Genomic DNA, 20,058 nt, shown 5'->3' on the forward strand with positions numbered 1-20,058 from the left:
ACTAAGGAATCGTACTTTTATTGTTCTGATGTGCCAGACCATCGGATCCACACTGTCCACAAAATCTGGTTTTCTCATGCCTCTCCCTGGCTAGAGGCAGGGCCCCTCTAACCCTGGTTATTATTTCTTTCCTGGGCATACATGGTAGAGGTACCTTCCAAGGGATCTGACAGATCATACTTAGCGGCTCGGACATGGGAGGCTGAGGCTACCTTCACTTTACTGGAGTTCCCTCAATTAGCGTTTCCCTCCTTGAGTGGAAACACCCGTGCTGCCAGGACAGAAGTAGGTTTCCCATCCCCACCTTCCCATGTCTTCCCCATGGTCACGCAGAAAGAACCACACGTCAGCCCATGGGGTGTACCCTCTCTCTCTAGCTGGGGACCGTTGGGCTCTGACTCTGGGGCCTGTGACTCACACTGGTGCAATGTGAGAACTGTTCCTCCTCACCTCCTCCATCATCTCCCTCATCTCCTCTCTGAGTTCTTGGACCACGGCAGAGACATGAGCCTGCATCAGGCCATTGATCATACTTTCATAACTTCTAAGCTTGTTGGCAACAGAACCCACTGTCTTTCGGTTGGTATCAGCATTAATTGTTGCAATGAAGGTGGTGTGTTGAGATAGCCCTAGATTTGCCAGACTCCACAACATTTGCCCTGTGCACCCAACCTTGTCTGCGTCATTATCATGCTGTCCATCTCTACCAAAGAGTACCTCCAATACTGCCACTTCTCGCAGCTGTTGGATCCCTTCCTCAAGAGTCTTCCAGTGCATTCTATGGTGGTGCTCCTGCATTCTTTCCCTGTGGACAAACCTCTCTTTGACACTTATTAAAAGCCGGTCCTAGAGGGAGAGGGACCATGGCTCCCTTACAAAAATCTGATTGATACCTGAGTTCTGGGTCAAGGGTCCCAGATTCCTTGCCTCACCACCATCCATCTGGACACCTGTACCCATAAGATCCCAGACCCGAAGTATCCAGGTTGTATAAGCCTCAGATCCCCGTCATACAATGTCTTTGTGCAGATTACAGAGACTTTCGTACGTCAGGGACTCAGTGATGATCACAACCTCTGGCTCCCCTGTGGTTTGTGAGGGCCCTCCGCTGTCTGGGTGCTCTGCTTTCATCTTAGATCTCCTGTTTCTACAGGGGCAACTGCTGCTGGCTGTGACTGCCTTTGCAGTTCAGTCGGAACCTGGGCAGTTGTAACATCTGTGGTTTCCGCTGCTGCACTATTAGACTCTCCCTCTTCAAGGCAGGGGGAGGGCTTCTCACCAGCTGGGGAAGTGTATTCCTTCAGCATCCAGCCTATCTCCTTCACCAGACCCTCCACCCAATCTGGTTAGTTTATATCTGGGGTGGGCTGTGGGGTATGGTCAGGCTCTGGGGCAGCAGCATCTCTAGGCTCTGGTGGCCTTTTGGGTTTTGGGGTAGGTGTCAGGGTAGTTATCCAGGTTAGTCTCCCCTTCTCTCTAAATGCTAAATAGAGCAGGTCTATCAGCAACACTGGCCACTGTATGATATCATTAGTATTTAGAGTGGATCTGAACCCTTCAAAAACTGGTGGGGTAGACCCAAAGAAATGGTAAAAGGGTTGGCAGAAAATTTCCCCCGGTGTCATTTCCTTACAACAAGTGCCATTATTAAAGTAACCCCAAAAACATACAGTTAGTGTGTGATAGCTGGGAATCCATGTGCCCGCTTTCCAGAGGAAGTTAAAAATCCATTAATTCCTCACCTTATTCACCCATAAAACAAACTGGATAATAGCCACAGGAGCCCTGGTTATAGGACTCATGTTTAGATAAGGGCCTACAAATGGGAGAAATATAGCCATGATCACATGCCACCCAAACCAGGGTAAGCTGGACCACATGGTGTCGCTTACCAAGGTTTCTACAGCCGCACACAAAAAATTAGATTACTTAAGAACTGTTATTCCCTTTTTGTTTCTGTGCCCTCGAGCCTCAAATTGGGCGCCACAATCTATCTTGGTTTAAAAAGACAGGTGTCTGCTAAGGAAGGCAGGAGCCTCCCCTGAAATGGAGAATGTAAACCCTCCCCACCCCTCCAAATTGCTATAAATTTTAAATTACAGGGGTCTCAGGCAAAAAATATGGGAGCAGGAAATAACAGTTCTTTAATAGGGAAGAAAAAAAAAGGATAAAATTAACAATGCAGTACGCTAAAACAGCACTGACAGAGTCAGAACTCAACCTGATGTCCTGTTGGTCAGGGTGTTGGTAGCAGTCCAATTGGTAATGTGGCTGCAGTCCTCCTGGAGTGTGAGGTGTGGTTCTGTTGGAGCAGGGGGTCCTGTAGAAAAGGGTGTAGTCTTCCTCTGAAGATCCAGTGGAAGAAGAGGCAGCTGCTGTTCCTCTGGGAAATCCAGTGGAGAAGCCATGCTGGTGTTTCAGAACCTCTGGATTATATCTGGGTAGCAATGCTTGGCCCCTCCCTCTAGGTGGAGTATCTCACAACAGGATGCTATAGTTCTTATCAGTCATACAGTGACATTCAATATCCTGTTATCAGCAGATGTCCCCTCCTGAGGGAGAAGTGATTGTAGTCACTCAGAGAGAGAGATAAGGCAAACTGCCCACTTGACAAAAGACAACTGCCATACAGATGGTAATAGAATACGTCTTGCCTTGCAATCTGGAACATGAGGTCACCTCTGAGTCTCCTTTTCTCCAGGCTAAACAACCCCCGCTCCCTCAGTTTTTCCTCATAGGGCTTGTGTTCCAAGCCCCTCACCAGCCTTGTTGCCCTCCTCTGGATGCGCTCAGGTGTCTCAACATCCTTCCTAAAGCGAGGAGCCCAGAACTGGGCACAGTACTCAAGGTGTGGCCTCACCAGTGCCAAGGGGAAGAATGACCTCCCTGGTCCTGCTGGCCACACTATTCCTGATACAGGCCAGGATGCCGTTGCCCTTATTGGCCACCACGGCACACTGCTGGCTCAAGTTCAGTCTACTCTTGACCAGTACCCCTAGGTCCCTTTCTGCCTGGGCACTGTCCAGCCACACCATTCCCAGCCTATAGTGCTGCAGGGGGTTATTGTGGCCAAAATGCAGGACTCAGCACTTGGATTTATTAAACTTCATCCTATTGGACTTTGCCCATCCATCCAACTGTTCCAATCTCTCTGCAGAGCCCTTCTTCCTTCCGATAGATTGACACATGCTCCCAGCTTAGTGTCATCAGAAAATTTACTAATGAAAGACTCAATACCCTCATCCACATCATCAGTAAAGATATTGAACAGAAGAGGCCCCAGCACAGATCCCTGAGGGACACCACTGGTGACTGGCCACCAGTCAGATGCAGTACTGTTCACCACCACTCCCTGGGCCCAGCTATCCAGCCAGTTCTTAACCCAGCAAAAAGTGCTCCTGTCCAAGCCTGGGCTGCCATCTTTTCCAGGAGTATGATGTAGGAGACTGTCTTGGATTGAAAAGACAGGTGTTTGCTAAGGAAGGCAGAAGCCTCCCCTTAAATGGAAAATGTAAACCCCTTCCCTCCAAATTATTATAATTTTGAAATTAAATGGATCTCAGGCAAAGATATGGGAATAGGAATAACACTTCTTTACTAGGAAAAACTAAAAAAATGCAAATGTAATAGTACAAATATCAACAAAAAACCACTGACAGAGTCAGAATACAACCTGACACCCTGTGGGTCAGGGTGTTGGTAGCACTCTGATTGGATGGTGGCTGCAGTCCTCTTGCAGTGACAGGTGTGGTTCTGTTGGAGCAGTGATCCTGTAGAAGAGTGGAGTTTTCCTCTGGTGGTGGTGTAGATGGGCCTGGTCTTCCTCTGGGAATCCAGTGGAGAAGACAGCTACTCCTCTGGGAATCCAGTGGGAAAAAAGGCTGCCCTGTGTGGCCGCATTTCTCTTCACAGAAAAAAGCAAGGCACAACTTCCCAAGGATATTTCTGGGAATCACAGCAAGGAACCTCAGAGAAAGAAAAAACAATTCCTATGCAATTGCTGCGCCTCTTGTTGTTCACAAGTGGAATGCATTGCAGAAGATTGTTTACCTGAAGGGAATTGGTAATTGGATTCTGGTGTGAGTGTTTTGATTCATTGACTAATTGAATCCACGTGTGTGTGTGTGTCAGGACTGTCGGCTGACAGTCACGAGATTCTGGGCAGTTGAGTGGAGTTGAGTGCTTGTGCAGATTCAGTGTAATATAGTATAGAATAATATAGTATAATAAAGGAATTAATTCGCCTTCTGATATCAATGGAGTCAGATGCATCACTTCTTCCCTTTATCGGGGTTGGCTTGATTTCCGATAGCCCTGGCATCCTAAAATCTCAGATTATATCCAGGATGGAATGCTTGGCTCCTCCCCCTGGGTGGAGCATCTCACAATGGGATGCTGTAATTTTTATCAGTCATGCAGTGAATCTCAATGGCCCATTAACAGCAGATGTCTACCCGGATGGAGGATTGGTTTCTGGAAGACATAAAGAAAACTGCCCAGTTAACAAAAGATAACTGCCTGTGGTGGGTTTGGTGCTGGCCAATCACCAATACACTCACTTCCTGCTGTGAGATAGAATCAGGAGAAAGGCAAAGTAGGCTCAAAACTTTAAAAGAGTACAAAGAAGATTTTATTAAAAGTAACTAGAAGGAAAAAAAGTAGTAAGAATCAAAACAAACCCTCCAGAACACTTCTCCTCCCCCCACAACCTTTTATTTCCCACTGGCAACGTAAAGAAACCACACCCAAGATTTCCAGTCAGTTTATCACCTCTAAAATAGTCTTTCTTCAGTTCACTGAGGGAGAGAAGTCCCTTTTGTTAAGGTTATGGAGACTTCTCCACAAGAGGAAAAACAGTTCTCTCGTGGTTCTCAATTTCATCACAAGTAGCAGCTGCCCAGGGAACCCTGCAATCGTGAAATCCTTCCCATTTTAACAAGCCTTCCCACAGCTTGATGGGCCATGTTGACTTATGGGGTATTGTTTTAAAGATGAGCTGTTCAAAGGCAAATGTTCTCATTATCTATTTCTAAAATCATCTTCATCCCTGGGAACACAAATCTTCTCCTAGAAGCACAGGACTACTCTTCTCTCTTCCTCTGTTCAAACTTCTCATGGGATCACAGCTATTTCAACATCTGCTTTACTTAGCATGGAGGCTTTTTCTTGATATCAATTTGAACACTTTGGTCTCCCCATAGTTTCCTGTGTTATAAGGAAAAAGTGTCCTTTCTCCATAGCTTACAAGAGGATTTCAGCTCCAAAAACAAGGCATCTCCTCCCCCTCCCATCTGGGACTTCTTCCTCACTGACCTCAATGTCTTCATGTTGTTCCTTTATGTACTTGCATCTTGTTACTTTCACTCGAGGGAGGATTGAAGCACTGAAAGGGTTAACATCATGCCTGAGGCCTACCTGACCTGCTGGTAACTTGTGGAGGGAAGCTACAACTTGTGGTGGGCAGCTACAGCTAGACTTTGTCAGGATCGGCCTCATGGTTGGTCTTTGCTTTTCTGCACGGGCTACAGGGGTCTCTGGTCTCAGCCGTGCTGGAGGAGGGGGATTTGATGATAAGATCTTCACAGCCACGGCCAGACCTGCTCCCGCCCAGGATCTGCAGCCTCCCCTGCCTTCCTGCCCAGCAGCTGCTGGAGCCCAGCCTGGCCAGACTGGAGCGGATGGGGGAGGGGGGGACTGGGGAGGTATTACCGCGACCTGTGTGGGTCGCAGTTGGTGAGAGAGAGACGGTGAATCTTGTATCTTGATCAGAAGGCTGAATTTATTAATATATGATATAATACATTATAGTTATACTAAAAAGAATATAGAGAGAGGTTTAGCAGAGCAGCTAGGCTAGCTAACAATCGATAGAAAAGAATCTACAACAAAGTTGTGTTCAAGGACTCAGTCCCCTAGCTTGCACTTTGTGATTGGCTCTTAATTTTAAACATAGAAAATGAGCCAATCAAGGTGTTCCTTTTGCATTCCCCAGCAGCTGATAATAATTGTTTACCTTCTCCTCGGAGGCCTCTGGCTCCCGAAGACACAGAAATATGAAAGAAAAGGATTTCTGTGGAGAAATGTCTGCGACATCTCACCTTTCTAAATTGTATAAAAATAAAAGAAAAATGCTGATGTGGAATGAACAGGAAATTCCTTCACCTATAAAATATAGAATACTAATAATTCACTAAAACAATCCTACAGTATAAGAAAATTGCAAGAAACAATGCAAAGAGAATTCAAGTCCATGCAGCTGAGTTTCAGGAACAGTCCATCAGCTGAAGTTGTTTCTTTTGGACATCTGAGAGTCCTTTTTGGTCCTGAAACAGCATAACACAATTTGAAACAATTTGAAACAATTTGAACAATTTTTAGAATGTCCTTTTCTGGCCCTTCAGTGCTTCAGCACTTCAGAGCTGCTGCCCGCCTATTTTCAATCTTTTTTATTTAATTTTTAATTTTTAATTTTTTTTTTTTTTTTTTTTTTTTTTTTTGATCGAAAAGCAAAAGAGCAGCAGCCGACCAGAGCAGTGCCAGAGAAGGAAAGGCCCTGGGGGCCCTGGCCCATACTGGACCAGGAACCCCAAAACTGGCTCACACAGGGGGACCCGGACCGGTAGGACAAACCAGAACTCCTAGAAACACAAGGAGGCCAAATGATGGCCCTGGCCCAGGAACCTCCTGAGCCCAGCATCCCAGGCCAAACTCATGAGGAAGGCTCTGCATTCCTGCTGCAGGCCTGAACCCTGCTGCTAGCACAATGGCAGCACGGGTAGTGAGACGCTTCCTTTCCCCTAAACCACTGAGGCATGCCAGCAGCAGGGAAATAGAAGCTGCCCCGAGAATCTTCATCTCGGGTCTGGGAATGTTTGTTTCCCACAGCATCACGGCACCACCCCCACTGGGCTGGGGACCAAAGGCAAAACTTTCGGGAGCCCCCTCCCCCTCGCCGCTAGGGCACAAGAGAGGCGGCGGCCTCCATGGGACAATCCCCGAAAAACCACCCCCCAAACCGCCGAGCTTGAAAGCCGGCAGCCGGACTGCCACAACAGTGAGCTGGCGGGCAGCCCCTGCTCCACTGAAGGAGAGACCAGCCTCCAGGGCGGCTGCTGGGACGTCCGGTGGAAGCAGCGGGGACGGAGCCGGAACCGGGGAGGGAACTGCGCTGATCGTGGGATCCCCCGCGGGCTGCTCCGAGGGTCCCGCAGGTTCAACGGCGTTTTCAGCCCCATCCTGAACAGGAACTGTCTCGGCTGGAGGCGGCGGCAGACACGGCACGGGCAGCATCGGAGCTTGGAGAGACGGCGGCGGATCGTCGCTGTTGCTTAGCAACAGGTCAATCGACGGAAGTGCTCTCTCTTCTGTCGTCTCCGACACAGGCTCTGGCGGGGGCAGGGAGGCCGGTGAAACCGCGGGCGGGACCTCCTGGAGAGGTGGAGACGGGATCTCCTGGAGTGACGGCTCTAACAGGGCCGTGGAGGAAACCTCAGAGACCGGTGCCGCCGAAGGCGGAGTCTGAGAGGCCGGCGCTGGCTTGAGCGGCCGCTCCCATCCCCCCGGAGAGAGAGAAGGGGGGAAAGGAGAACACTCCATCTGAGCATGCTCCGGAGCAAGAGTAAAAAAAACTTCTTCACGCCGCGAAGTTTCAGCCCCCCCCCGCCGCGAAGCAGGGGGGGGAAAAAAGCCCAAAGTCGTCACCCACGGGGTCTTCTGCCAAGGGTGGTGGAAACGGAGCTTGGCCATAACAATTAGAGATCCATTGAAAACAAGCTGCTCTGCGTTTCAGGACAGGGAAAAGCTTTATAAATGCTGGGTAGATGGAAGGCAACACGCGTCCCTTACTGAAGACGCGCTGGATAATCGAGTCCATGCACTCCCAGACAAAAGCATCTAAAGCATATAAAACATCAGCAAAGAACCCAAAAAGCTTTGCCCATCGAAAGAATTCATAGATATCTGTTTTTGACAAAAAGAAACCGTCTTCCCTGCACCAATGTTTCCAGAGGGCTATTATTTTCTCCTCTGAAGGGGAGAATTGAATCTCTTCTGGCAAGGCATGGGTCTGCCATACAAACAGCCACAAGCTACGAAGGGCTGGTTCATCAGGGATAGAAAAGTGAACAGTACCTTTTGAAAGAGTCCAGCTTGCTCTGGCCAGCTCCACAGGTCTGCTGCTCTTTTCCATCATCTTTCCTGATGGTTTTTCAGAAGAAAGATTCTCTTTGTGGTCAGCCTTGGCTGTGAACTCTGTCCAAATCAGGATCTTCGGTTCTTCAGCTCCTGGCTTGAATCCACTTTCTGAGGTCACTTCAAAGCAACCCTCAAATGCCACACATACAGGATTTTTACCCAGTGCAGCAATTTTGCTCCTCTGGTCTTATCAGATTAATTTTTGCTCTTACACGAGGGGTCACCAGATATTACCGCGACCTGTGTGGGTCGCAGTTGGTGAGAGAGAGACGGTGAATCTTGTATCTTGATCAGAAGGCTGAATTTATTAATATATGATATAATACATTATAATTATACTAAAAAGAATATAGAGAGAGGTTTGCAGAGCAGCTAGCTAAGCTAGGAAGAGATAGAAAAGAACCCACAACAAAGTTGTGTCCAGGGACTCAGTCCCCTGGCTTGCACTGATGATTGGCCCTTAATTATAAACATAGAAAATGAGCCAGTCAAGGTGAATCCTATTGCATTCCACAGCAGCTGATAATAATTGTTTACCTTCTCTTCGGGGGCCTCTGGCTCCCGAAGACACAGAAATATGAAAGAAAAGGATTTCTGTGGAGAAATGTCTGCGACAGGGAGGAGGAAGGGGCCCGGCCCGCAGCAGAACCGCCCAGCCTGGCCCACCAACCTGAAAGGAAAGAGAGAGCTCCCAGGTTTTCTTGTCTTTAACATGTGTGTTTCACAGAGACGTGTCCAGCTTCTCAGTGGTTTGACAGACTGTCAGTTACACAAAAAGCTTTGCATAACTTCCCTGAATTTCCTCCCATTCCAAACCAGGACACTGCCACACCTCTAACAGATGGCAAATAGAATACACACATTATCTTGCAATCTAGGATGGAGACAGTTTCAAAGGCCTTGCTGAAGTCCAGGTACACAACATTCACAGCCATTCCTGTATCCACCAGGCAGTCACTTGGTCATAAAAGGAGATCAGGTTGGTCAAACACGACCTATACCTCATACCCATGCTGGCTGGGTCAGATACTCTGGCCATCCTGTAAGTTCCATGTGATGCCACTCAGTATAAACTGTTCCATAATCTTACCAGGTGCTGAGATCAGGCTGACTGGTCTATAATTACTAGGATTCTCCTTCCCACCCTTTTTATGAATGGGTGTCATATTGGCTAGCTTCCAGTCATCTGGAACCTCACCAGTGAGCCAAGACTGTTGGTAAATGATGGAGAGCGGTTTCACAAGCTCATCTCCCAGCTCCCTCATCACCCTGGGATGGATCCCATCTGGTCCCATAGATTTATGAATATCCAAGCATCTCAGCAGTTCTCTGACTGCCTCCTCTTGGATAACGGGGGGACCATTCTGCTCCCTGATACCATCTACCAACCCAAGAGGACAGTTGGCCTGAAGGCAAGTTGCTTTCCCACTAAAAACTGAGGCAAAGAAGGCCTTAAGCAGCTCTGTCTTCTCATCTGCAGTTACTAAGTTCCCTCTTACATCTAATAAAGAACAAAGGTTGGTCTTACCCTTCCTTTTACCATTAATATATTTGTAAAAACATGTTTTATTATCCTTTACAAAACTCACCATTTTAAGTTCAAACTGAGCCTCCCTAATTTTTTTCCTACATGTTCTAGCAGCCCCCTTGAATACTTCCTGAGAGACCTGACCCTCCTTCCAAAGATGATGTATCCTCTTTTTATTCCTAAGTTCCTCCTGGTCCATCCCAGCATTTTCAAGCACCACTTCCTCCAGGGTCAAGAGCAACACATCCCAATGAGTAAGAAATTGGGCACAGAGGGGCAAGAGACCTACATGGATGAATAAAGAACTCCTGTCATTATTCAAGCATAAGCAGGAGACAGACAAGATAGAAGTAGGGTCAGACCACTTGGAATAAATATAGAGAGGTTGTCAGAGTAAGTAGAAATGAGACAAGGAAGACCAAGGCCTATCTGGAATTAAATCTGGCCATGGATGTTAAAAACAACAAGAAAAGCTCCTTCAAATACAATAACAAAAGGAAAACTAAGGATAATATGGACCCGTTGCTAAATCCGCGGGGACTCTGGTGACAGAGGACTCAAAGAAGGCAGTTATTGAATGATGCCTTTGTATTGGTCTGCACCTACAAGACCAGCCCTCAGGGATCTCTGACCCAGGAGACCAGGCTAAAGGAATGGTGGGAGGAGGACATTCCCTTGGTCAAGGAGGATTGGGTCAGAGAACACCTAGGCAAACTTCTCATCCACAAGTCCATGGGCCCTGATGGGATGCATCCAGGAGTGCTGAGAGAGCTGGCAGACACCATAGCAAGACCACTCAAGATCATCTTTGAAAGGTCATGGAGATCAGGAGAGGTGCCTAAGGATTAGAAGAAAGTAAATGTCACCCTGGTCTTCAAAAAGGGCAAGAAGGAAAACCCAGGGAGCTACCAGCCAGTTGGCCTCACCTCAGTCCCTGGGAAGGTGATGGACCCCTCATTCTGGAGGCCATCTCTACCCATATGGAGGACAAGAAGATGATCTGGAGCAGTCATCATGGATTCACTAAAGGGAAATCATGTTTGACCAGCCTGATTGCCTTCTACAATGAAACAACTACCTGAATGGATGAGGGAAGAGACGTGGATATTGTCTACCTGGACTTCAGCAAGGCTTTTGGCACTGTCTCTCACATCTTCATAGGCAAGCTCTGGAAGTGTGGACTGGATCAGTGGACGGTGAAGTGGGTTGAGAACTGGCTGAGTGGCAGATCCCAGAGGGTCATGATCAGTGGCACAGGGTTGGAGGCCTGTCACTAGTGATGTCCCCCAGGGCTCAGTACTGGGCCCAGTATTGTTTAACTTATTCATCAATGACTTGGACAAAGGGGCAGATGACTCCTCAGCAGGTTTTCTGATGACACAAAGCTGAGAGGAGTGGCCAATACCCCAGAGTGTTGTGCAGCCCTTCAGAAGAACCTCAACAGGTTGGAGAGATGGGCAGAGAGGAACGATCTGAAATTCAACAAAGGCAAGTGCAGGGTCCTGCACCTGGGGAGGAATAACCCCGTGCACCAGCACAGGGTGGGAGATGACCTGCTGGAAAGCAGCTCTGTGGAGAGGGACCTGAGGGTCCTGGTGGAAAATAAGTTGTCCCTGAGCCAGCAGTGAGACCTTGTGGTCAAGAAGGTCAATGGGATCTTGGGGTACATTAGGAAGACTATTGCCAGCAGGTCAAGGGAGGTGATCCTGCCCCTCTACTCAGCTCTGGTGAAGCCCATCTGGAGTTCTGTGTCCAGTTCTGGGCTCCGCAGTACAAGAAAGACATGGAGCTCCTGGAGCGGGTTCAGCAGAGTACTACAAAGATGATTAGGGGACTGGAGCACTCCAGCCACTGAGTGTTCCTTTTACCTCTGTCCCTAGGGGAATCAACAAAGTGCACGTCTACAGAGGAAATCCCAGCTCACCATAGCTCTAACACACTAGCCCTACAGCTAGCACATCCCCTGAAGAAGAAAACTGATGATCCCCACTCTGAAATGAATCCCACTGCAAAAGATTTCATCAAAAATGCTGCCATGGCAGAAAAAAGATAGTGGCCAGAGATACAAGTATACACAACACAGACCACCTGTCCAGTGCCTGAAAGTCCAGACAGTGCAACCTGTTCAGAAACAGCTTGTTTCTGAGACATATATTACCGCGCCTGAGTGGGCGCGGCTGGTGAGAGAGAGACGGTGAATCTTGTTTCTTGAATCAGAAGGCTTGATTTATTAATATATGATATATTACATTATAGTTATACTAAAAAGAATATAGAGAGAGGTTTAGCAGAGCAGCTAGGCTAGCTAACAATCGATAGAAAAGAATCTACAACAAAGTTGTGTTCAAGGACTCAGTCCCCTAGCTTGCACTTTGTGATTGGCTCTTAATTTTAAACATAGAAAATGAGCCAATCAAGGTGTTCCTTTTGCATTCCCCAGCAGCTGATAATAATTGTTTACCTTCTCCTCGGAGGCCTCTGGCCTCCCGAAGACGCAGAAATCCGAAAGAAAGGATTTCTGTGGAGAAATGTCTGCGACAGACATATTTTCTTTTGGAGATATAAATCTGTCTTCTGACAGCACACAGGAATGGGGAAATGCCTTTGTGTCCTGGGGTGACTTTATGATGCTTGTATCACCCTTCATCTGTTTAGCCCAGTGTAGCAGGCACAAGGCCTGCAAGGCCTCCCTGGCAGTCAGTTGCCTAAGATAAGAAATGCCTAGTCATGATGACTGGACCTAAGAAGCCCCTCTTCTGCCTTCGGACCCTTGTTATTTCTCTGTAAGATGATAGGTCACTTTCGCCTCGACCCTTACTATTGGACTGTTTCTTAAAACTCCTATACCCTATATAAACCCCTACTTCTGCCCAGTTTGGCAGAAGAGCTGTCACTGAGACCCTTTGCAGAAGATACCAATAAAGACATCTCTGTAGAACCTTATACAGCACTTCTCCTCTCTCTCCCGGAGTCTGCTGCTGAGGCACTTAGCAAGCTAAGAGCTGAAAATCACTGATGAGCTGAGAATCACTAAAGAGCTGATCTCACTTAAGAGCTGAGCTTGCTAAGATTGTCTGTGGCTTTGGAGCCTGCCTGAGGGGCCTGGACAGGTTGTACTTAACTGGACTTCGCTGTCTGGAACATCCATAGGAGCCATTTTCAGGGAGTTCCCAAAAACCCTTGAGCCACATTAGCCTGGAAATAACTTTTGCACCTTTAAGCCTGGTTCCGAGAGCGAAGGGGGGGAGAAAAGAAGTGCAGAGTTTGTTTTCAGAAACTGCACAACTGCACTTGCTCCCACACATTCTTGTCCTGGACTGTGTTGCCTGCAGATTGACAGACAGCGGGACAGAGCTCTCCTTTGCTTTTTAGTTAGTTTTTAGCTAGCTGAGGCAGAGAAGTTCCCTGGACTGTGGTTTTTCTTTTTGTTGGAACTGTTTGAACCTGCTCTGGACTGAAAACCCAGAAGAGCACCGGCAGCTCACACCTGTGGCCCACTGGGACCTGGCCTGGGCCGTGGCATTTTCCAGCACACAAGGGACTACTAATAGACTGAGTGAGCTGAGCTACAGCCCACGAAAGGGACTTGCTGAGTTTGTCATCTCTTTGGAGTGGTGAGAGGTTTTATTGTTTAATATTGTACTTTTTTTTTTGTGCTGGTGAATGCTTTGCCTGTTAAATACACAGTTTTTTTCCACTTTTCTCCAAGGAAATATTTTCCCAAACCAGTTGGGGGAGAGGCCGCTTGAATTTGCTTTCTAGAGGAACTCCTTTGGAGGTTTTCTCCCAAATTTGCCCTAAACCAGGACACTGTGCTAAACAGTCTGTTGAAATCTGGACAGTTCTGCCTCCATTTCAGAAGAAAAGGGAAGAAAATTCATGTCTTTATCACCAGCAGTTTCAGCAGACACCTATTCTACAGCAAAAATTGAATTATCAAACTCTTGAGAGGTTTCTAATGAAATACAAGTCAAAGGAGATTCAAATGAAGCAGGAGCTGAGCCTTACTCCCACAGAAGTATGAAGAGGGGATGCAGTTTGAAGATCTGGATGACTGATTTCAGTGAAAATTCTTTCTTATCTGCCTGTAGTCAAAAGAGTGTGAAAAGAAGAAATACAAAAAAATGCAGATAGCATTAATTTTTTTCCTTCATCAAAGAGAACAAGGAAATGAGGAAAAGCAAAAAGGCCAACATCAATGGGATTTGTTTTTTAAATATGCAATACCCATTCAAGAACATGAACTAGATGACAGCTGGGATTGTAGTGAGGGCAGCCCAAAGACAGAGGAATCCATTAAAAATGCAGGCTGCCGCAAAACTCCATCAGACTGGAGCTATGACTTAACTATTGAGTCCTCTCCAAGCAATACTGCAGAAAAACCTTACTGCCTGCAAGATCCTGCTTGTAACTGGAAAAAATGACAAATATTTCCTAGCTGATCACAAACAGTACAAATCCAAACACAGATGTCTCATTTACTCCAGTGAAGCCACTTTGACTCCAGAAAAGGATGCTTCAAATCTATGTGTTTCTCCTGTACTGAAATCAGGAACTCCAGAGGGCAGACACCTCCAGCATGAAGAGAAGGAAGAATGCACTTTGGATACACAAGTTGCCCTTGCAGGAGATGCAAAATAGAAAGCTTGAAAAAATGGAGTTAACCATTCCAGATTATTCAGTTGTTCCTTAGAATTAACTTCTGAGCTAATGGCTCCTCTCATGGTGTCCCTTCTTGACTACGAGGAAACAAGTGATACAGAGAAAATGTCTTCTAAACGAGAGACGCTGCCCTTTGGACAAGAACATACATGGTTCCCAGAAAAGGTTTGAGGAAGAAAACTGGCAGTGTATGAGAAGCAGAGCTCTGTTGAACAGCATGCTGGACCTGGGGAAATAAATGCATTGTGGAGGAACACACTGCACCCTTCTGCATTTCCCACAAACAAGGGTCAAATTACTTTCACCCACTTGCTGTGATGTAAAGCTATGCTGCTGCCTTCCGGGCTTGGGTTCATCAATGTAAGGAGTCATTCACAGTCCATTTGTTGGATATGACCTGACAGAAATACCTGCAGCTGTATCCACCGGCTCCAGGTGTGCTGGTTTTGGCTAGAATAGAGTTAATTTTCTTCCCAGTGGCTGGTATGAGGCTGTGTTTTGGATTTGTGCTGAACACAGGGTTGATAATATTGACATGTTTTTGTTATTGCTGAGCAGCACTTGCACAGAGCCAATGCCATTATTGCTTCTCTTACTGCCATGCTGGCGAGAAGGCTGGGGGTGCATGGGAATTTGGGAAGAGACACAGCCTGAACAAGTGACCCAAACAGACCAAAGGGATATTCCAGACCATATGACATCATGCTCAGTATATAAGCTGGGGGGAAGAAGAAGGAAGGAGATGTTCCAAGTTATGGCATTTGTGTTCCCAAGTAAACACTACACATGATGAAGCCCTTCCCCCGTGGCGATGGTTGAACACCTGCTTGTCCATGGGAAGTAGTGAATGAATTCCTTGCTTTGCTTGTGTGCATGGCTTTTGCTTTTCCCATTAAACTGTCTATATCTCAACCCACGAGATTTTTTTGCTTTTACCCTCCAGATTCTTTTCCCCATCCCACTGGGGAGTATTGCGGGAAATCCAGGACTCCTGAACAACTGACCAATATGATCAAGCAGAAGCCGTTTATTGTTTACATTACATGTATGACCACCCTGATGGTGAATTCGGACACGAAAAGCAGGGTCTGGTACCCACCCCATCCTTTGGGGTATTGGAGCTGGAAAAACGAAAAAAATTGCGAATGGGACAAAAGAATAGGATTGTGTTGGATCAAGAATATGGTAGCCAACCCTTTACCAATCCTTGGAAGGTATGAGGGAATACTGGGGCAACCCAGGGAGAATAAATATCAAATGGAAAGCCCCTGATGGAATTTATTGGATATGTGGAAAAAAGGCAGACAGCGAGTTATCCTCCAGGTGGAAGGGATCATGCACTTTAGGTATGATCCGACCAGTTTTCTTTACTCTCCCAAGGATGAAAAGTAATCTGCTAGGGGGTCTGTTATACGAGACCCTGAGGAAGGAGACGAGGAGTCTGAAAAAGGTAATACCGGTGATAAGGGGTAAACAAACCTGGGGGGAGGATGAGTGGCCAGCGGACTGAATAATTTATTATTATGGGCCGGCCACGTGGGCTTAGGATGGAAGCTATGGGTATAGGACTCCGATCTATCTACTGAACAGATTGATTAGGCTGCAGGCAGTAATGGAAATTGTTTCAAACCACACCTCCGAAGCCCTGGATCTACTGAGCCGGCAGCACACCCAGGTATGGGCCTTTGTGTACCAAAATCGAATAGCTCTAGACTATTTGCTAGCCTAAGAAGGTGGAGTGTGTGGAAAATTCAATGAGTCAGAATGTTGTATCAAGATTGATGATTACGGGGAAACCATAAGAGGTTTGGCGGCCGAAATAAAAAAGGTGGCCCATGTCCCTGTCCAAAAATGGAATTCAATTTTACAGTCGTCATGGTGGAACAAGTTATTTGATGGGGAATGGTGGAACAAAGTAATGTTTCTTTTGCTCTGTTCAGTAGCCGGAATCCTATTTCTCCCTTGTCTGATCCCATGTTTTATCAGACTGATTCACTCTGTGGTCCAGGGAATGCAAATTGCTATAGTTCCCGTGGACTCGGAAGGAGCTTCCGGAGGCACCACATCTAAAATCATGAGGTTGGGAGAAGGAAGGTATGCCAGCAGTGCTGCTGAAGCATTGGCAAAATTTGAGAATCAAACGACTGTCAAAATGAATAATGCGATGTATCAGGGCATCCTACCAGGGGAATACAGAATAGTGTAAAGTACTCTGTTTGTGGGAGTCCCTTAATGGTGATGGGTAGAATTAGAAAATTACAATTTTTGGTAGCATGAATTAAATTGGTGAAATAAATGAGGAGGGATTGTAATATATGGTAGAGATAATTCATGCTGTAGAAGTAGATTTATGTGTATAAAATATTGTGAAGATCCAAAGTTATGCCTCTGACCACTCTGACTAGGGACAGAGTTCTATTCTTATTGTAACCAGTTCCCAGAAAGCATTAAGATAATATCAGGTCTGTCACAGTATGAATGGGACGGTCAGGGCCATCACAGAGGATTTCCTCTGTCACCTACACCTGAGAGATAGCATCTGGACCTTCCTGGAATGGAATGCCTCAAGGAGCTCGCTCACAGGACCTGCACCTGGGCATGATTTCATCGGTGGTACTCAGGAACTGGTAACATTCTATTACATGTGAATGCAGCTTCTGCCTGGATACTCAGACCTGGGCATGATTTCATCGGTGGTACTCAGGAACTGGTAACATTCTATTACATGTGAATGCAGCTTCTGCCTGGATACTCAGACCTGGGCATGATTTCATCGGTGGTACTCAGGAACTGGTAACATTCTATTACATGTGAATGCAGCTTCTGCCTGGATACTCAGACATTCGTCTTCATCTCCGGATTTGTCTTTGTCTGTTCCTACACCTGTATGGATCCAACTCTACATGTGAAGGGACACAAAGAAATATGTGGTCATGCCTGCCTCAGGCAGAATAAACTGTATATAAGCCGGCCACTGGAAGCACTTGGGGTGATCCTCTGGGGGAACGCTGTCACTCTGTCAGCCGGAACCCTAGGTCACCCAGTGCCTGCACCCGGGGCTGACGCTGTCTTGGCTGTGGTGGTTTTTCCAAATTCTATTTTTTGTTATTGATCTAATAAATTTTTGTTAAATTTTTCTTATAAATTTGGCTACAGATCTGGTCATTTATAACAAAAGGAAAAACACTTTGAAGAGACAGATCTGAACAGAAATACTCTAAAGCTATCCAGAACAGTGTTTGGAAACAGAAGCCAGGAAAGACAGAAGAGCCGCTGTTTATTATGTACATTAAAATAACTAGACCATAAGTAAATGGAAGCCAAGGCAGGACAAGAAGTGTTGTCACTTTCAGAAGGAGGAAGGTTATCGTTGCATTAGTTCTGTGTTTGGGATGAATACTCCTGAAAGAGGTGGCTTAAGTAATGGGCAACAAGTGGGTTAGCAGGAACTTTGTACTAAAGGTTCATTCAGTGTGTTAATAAGCATGTAGGTTTCATACTGCTGCTAACAGTGCGAAGCCAACAGCTTACCTGCTGCAAAGGGAACAGCTGTAGAGCGCTCATCATCTGGATTTACAGAATTGATTTTCACATCAAAAAAGGGTCTGCTTAGAGGCAGTGGGCTTTCAGAAGCTGTTAACAGAGCTGTTATGTGAAGCTGGTATTTTGTTGGGGGTTAGGATTTTTCCTTTTGCTTCCTTCTCTCATAGAATTTTGTCCCATCTGTTGCTAAGAAACAATAACTACTGATACTTAAGAGAACAAAAGATGTGGCTGGGAGGAGGAGGGAAGGGAAGGGTGCATCTGGCTACTCTCTTTACCTGGGGGGTTTTCTTCTGGGAAGGGCAAAGATGGCGTGAGATTTTTGGCCGGGTGGTGAGAGGGCTCGGCTCCTCTTGCTCTCTTGTGGTCCGCATTGGAGGGGAGACAGATTGCAGTTGCTGTGGGGAGAATTCACCACCACTGCAAGGCTCTGTCTCCCACTGTCTTCTCCCACCATGAGTGAAGCTCTGCTCATGGGAGAAGCTGTTGCACTGGGACCTTATTAACACTACCTCACTAGAAAGGTCTCACCCTCACCCTCTACTCAGGTGCCTCAGGGGAAACCTGGGAACCCCTTCCCCCTCTGAGGGAGCATCTCCTGGCTGTGTCTGGGAGCCAGGCTACCACTTCCCAGCCCTGCTGATTCTCTTCCACTGCTCCAGGTTTTTTGCTACACTGTAGCCTTGCACCCCCTGCCTGCCAGCACACCTCACAGATCCTGCTACAGCTGCAGAGTTTCTGATATATTTCATTTGCTACTCTGGGATCTGCTTGTCCTTGCTGTCCCAGCCGCCACTCCGAGGTTCCTGCTGCAGCCTGTTTTTGCCATCCAGCCCATCTGCCATTACCATTACCAAGGGAGATACAACTGAACTTGCGCCCCCTGCAACCATGGGGGAATCAGCACACTCGCCCTGCCCAGCCAGGAAACCACCAGCGCCCCTGCTGGCTGTGACCGTAACTACACCAAAGGGGAAAGTGCCTGGCAGCTGAGGGAAAGCTGTGTTTGGGTTTCTGGTTTTGTTTGTTGTTGCTGCTGTTGTTGTTTGTTTGCCTTGTTATCCATATACATACTAGTAAAGAATTGTTATTACTTTTTCCCATATCTTTGCCCGAAAGCCCCTTAATTTCAAAGTTATAATAATTTGGGGGAGGGGGTGGGGGGGGTCACATTTTTCCCATTCCAAGGGATGTTCCCACCTTCTTTGGCAGATGCCTGTCTTTCAAACCAAGACATATTTGGATCAAGAACTACAGAATAATCAGCTGGGGAGCCTTGCAAAATCTCTGCTGCTGCATGCACCACATGTGAACCACAAAGTGAGTCCACTTGCTGAAGGCACAAGTGACCTTGAAACATGTTCACTGATAACATGCTATGTGAGTTCTCCCACTCCAAAATTAGGGCTGTCCTAGCACATTCATCAGTCTCAGTGTCTCCTCAGTAATGCCTGTAGTAGCCCTATCAAAGCCTGCTCAGTAGGCAAAAATGCCAAGGGTAATGGAACATTGCTGTCTGACTAGCTGTGGATTTTACTGCCTGCTTCTCTAGCAACCCCAAGGAGCCCAGGTTTGGCTGAGTGAGTAATCACAGTGACATTCAGTAATCTGGGTTGCATATTTGGTGCAAACACTCCAAATAATGTCACATAGCATAGTGTTAAAAATAGGTTAGAAGCTGTTGTAAAATAGTTGATAGATTGTTAAGCATGTACTGTTAGTTTGGTTATGGTAAAAGGGGTTAAAAGGGTAGTTATAAGAAATACGGTACTCAATGTACCATAATACACCTAAGTAAAGCGCACTGAATTGCAGAAAAGGAAACAAACTCCACAACTTTGGTGAAAGTTATAAAGTCGGTATGTTTATTACAGCACTGGACACATGTGGGGATATCTCCCCTTAAAAGGACATGCATACCTCTGGGAACTCCAGATCTCTTTTTATCTTCCTTACTAATTCATATGCATGGAATTGCACAACAGGTTCATACATATTCATTCACTGATTTCGAAGTTACACTTGCAGCTAGTTACACCTGCAGCTAGTTTTTTAATCAGAAAGTAACAAAAGAACTCCTGGGTCATCCTGCCCTGTCTCCCACAGCCTCTCTGTCTGTCTCTCCTTATCTC

General features: G+C 46.6%; 1 protein-coding gene across 1 annotated transcript in view; it reads right to left on the reverse strand.

The window, feature by feature from the left end:
* Positions 1-8,180: 8,180 nt before the first annotated feature.
* Positions 8,181-20,058, reverse strand: part of LOC132086212 (uncharacterized) — a 308,574-nt gene continuing 296,696 nt past the window's right edge. Inside the window, exon 2 of the mRNA XM_059491695.1 lies at positions 8,181-8,433. The gene's annotated coding sequence lies outside the window, so the exon portion shown is untranslated. The remainder of the gene's footprint in view (positions 8,434-20,058) is intronic.

The sequence above is a fragment of the Ammospiza nelsoni genome, chromosome W, assembly GCF_027579445.1.
Source record: "Ammospiza nelsoni isolate bAmmNel1 chromosome W, bAmmNel1.pri, whole genome shotgun sequence".
NCBI lineage: Eukaryota > Metazoa > Chordata > Aves > Passeriformes > Passerellidae > Ammospiza > Ammospiza nelsoni.